The sequence below is a fragment of the Mastomys coucha genome, unplaced genomic scaffold (assembly GCF_008632895.1).
Source record: "Mastomys coucha isolate ucsf_1 unplaced genomic scaffold, UCSF_Mcou_1 pScaffold1, whole genome shotgun sequence".
Lineage (NCBI taxonomy): Eukaryota > Metazoa > Chordata > Mammalia > Rodentia > Muridae > Mastomys > Mastomys coucha.
This window is the reverse complement of record NW_022196891.1, coordinates 25,390,999-25,394,022: the sequence shown is the minus strand read 5'-3', so window position 1 is coordinate 25,394,022 and position 3,024 is coordinate 25,390,999. Positions and strand designations below refer to the sequence as shown.

The 3,024-nt window shown below is 41.0% G+C and overlaps 1 pseudogene; it reads left to right on the top strand.

Annotated features, from left to right (window-relative positions):
• The first annotated feature begins 2,568 nt into the window (after positions 1 to 2,568).
• LOC116072033 lies at positions 2,569 to 2,682 on the top strand (annotated as a pseudogene).
• The last annotated feature ends 342 nt before the right edge of the window (positions 2,683 to 3,024 follow it).

Here is a 3,024-nt window from a genome sequence, read left to right as displayed (position 1 = left end):
AATAAAGAAGCAAGTATGACTTGAGCATCCCTAAGCAATTGTTAGAAAAGGCTGGGCAGGTATACCCAGAGTGATTGGACTCCAAATAACGAGAGAGAAGAGGGTGTTTTGTTTGATTTGTTAACTTTGGCTTCTTGAGGTCTCCCTGCAGGCTTAAAAAGTTGAAGTGAGACCGTTGCATACTTAATCCTGTATTGGCATTTGCTTCTAGAAGTTTCTAGACTAATACAGAGGTTTTTTTTTTTTAAAAAAAAAAAAAGGGTTCACTTACAAACCCAGCTCCAAGTATCTAATAGATTTTCAGTTAGTGGATTAACACTGATTCAGGAGCTAGTCAATGAACACACAAGTTTCAGTAATGGTTTTTAAATCAGAAAAGAAAAAAGCAAAGAAATCACAAACCAAAAACATATAGCTCTGGTCAGACCAACTGCTTCCTGGGATACACATCTGAATCCTTTCTCTCTCTCTCTTTTTTTTTTAAGGTTTAGTTTTAATTTTAGTTGTGTATATTGTGTGTGCCTATGTATGTGTTGTGCACAAGAGTGCAGATGTCCAAAGAGACCAGAAGAGAGCACTGGATTCTCAATGGCATTACAAGTGGCCATATTGCATCCACAGTTGGGAAGCAGAGAGAAATAGATGCTAGAACTCAGTTTGATTTCCGCTTTTTCATTCAGTTCAGGACTCTAGCCCGTGGAATGGTGGCTGCCACATTTTGGGAGAGCCTTCCCACCTAAACTGACCTAATCAAGATAATTCCTCCCAGATATTCACAGAGGAGTCTTATAGATAACTCATCAGGCTGACAGTTGGAACCATCACAGAATCTTTATTTCAAAAAGCCAGTCTAACACCACACAGAACGGAGTTTTTAATTCAGTGTGTCCATGCGTGGATCCATGCTCGGCATGCCAATGCTGAGAACTTATCGTGACACGAAAAAGTGATTTGTTCAGTAAAATCACAGAAGCTTAGATGAAGGGAAACCAATGAGCCACGTGGCAACAGAATACATAAAACAGCAGGAGGTGCTCACACTAGAACCTTATCAGCAAAATAAGAAGTGATTAACGCAGAAAATAAACAGCTTTAGTGCTCTCACATGGAATGGCTGTAGACTTTCCCTGAGCTGTTGTTGTATACAGAAATAACTCACTTATCACCAGTCAGTATGTCAAACACTCAAACAAGGCCCGGGCACATTTAGTACATCATGTTTTAAAGATTTATTTTATTTCTAAATTAATGTTTCTGTGAGTGTGTGGTTATGTGCATGTGAGTTTAGGTGCATGCAGAGGACAGAAAAGAGCATCGAATCTCCTGGAACTAGAGTCTATAGGCTGTTAAAAGTCATCCTCTGTAGGCCCTGGAAACTAAGCTCAGGTCTTCTGCAAGAGCAGCCTGTGCTCTTAACTACTGAGCCATCTCTCCAGGCCCTAGGATTTCATTTTAATGATGCCCAGGCCATATATCTAATCATCACATAGCCTCTGTAATTTCATAGAGAGAAAAACTCAGTGTTTCCTTTGGGCCACTCTGTTAACCAAACCTCCCTTCTTGCTATGGCCAGAGAGATCATGGATAGACAAGAAACATGGCCTATACCTATATTCAAACCACTTTTTAGCATTATGCTATATAATGGCTGGATGGTAGCCTACTAGAAACTCACATGCTGACTTCTTAGTACCTCAGAATACAACCAAATCTGTAGACTACTTGAAAGGAATAATGAATGAAAATGAGATCATTTGGGGTGAGTTGTAATCCACTAAGAGAAGAGTTGGACATTGGTATAGACAAAGGGATGATTGACATGTGATGGCACAAGAAGATGCCAAGCAGAGAGATCTCAAAGAAGCCAACCCTGTTGTTAAAGGTTAATATTGATTTTCAACTTAAGAGGATCTGAAACCCCCTAGGAGAGGAATGGCTGGGAATGTCTGTGAGAGAGTTGCTAGACTGGGTTAATTGATATGAAAGATCAACCCTACATGTTGGGGACTCTGTTCCATAAATGGTGTCCTGGGCTGAGTAAAAATTAAAAGCCAGACTGAGCATTACTATTTCTCTCTGCTTCCTGGCTGTGGACACAATGTGACCAGCCGCCACCTGGCTGTAGATACAATGTGACGAGCCAACACCTAGCTGTGGATACAATGTAATCAGCCATCACATGGCTATGGATACAATGTGACCAGCCACCACTCACTGCCACCTCCATGTCTTCCTATCCTGATGAACTGTATCCTAGGACTGTGAGCCAAAATAACCCTTCCCTTTCCTAAGAGGTTTTATCAGGAATTTTTGTCACAATAACCAGGAAAATAACTAATGCATCCATGAACACCCTGATGTTCTACTTCTTAGGCTCTGGCTAATGAATAATAGAATGCTGTTGTCTAAGCCTTCTAGTCTGTGGTGCTTGGTAATTTGTATTGTGGCAAGCAAATATGTGCCATATCTCCTTTCATCAACTTTGCAACCTCTCTAGAAGTGAAGCTCCAGGACTGCTGGAGGTTTAAGTATATCCCTGCATATCAAGTAATGCCTGGCTGTGAGTTAATGTTCAATAATATTTGTAGCACGAATGCTAAAATTGAAACACTATAGAGAAGATTAGCATGGCCCCTGTACAAGGATAACACAAAAAATTTGTCATCATGGGTCCAAGATGATGGCCTATGTTCTGCTTGAGACAGCTTTCTAGACAGCTCTCTGCTCTAGACTGCTTTCTCTTGCAATTCTAAAAACTCTCTGGATAGCTCATCCCTTGTTTTTTTTTTATTTAAATACCAATCGAGCCATTACTTGTAATGGTTTTTATATGCTTGGCCCAGGGAGTGGCACTATTAGGAGATGTGGTCTTGTTGGAGTAGGTGTGGCCTTGTTGGAGGAAGTGTGTCGTTATGGGCACAGGCTTTGAAAGATTGATCCTAGCTCCCTGGAAGCCAGTCTTCTCCTGTTTACCTTCAGAACAAGAAGTAGAACTCTCAGCTCCTCCTATACAATGCTCCCACC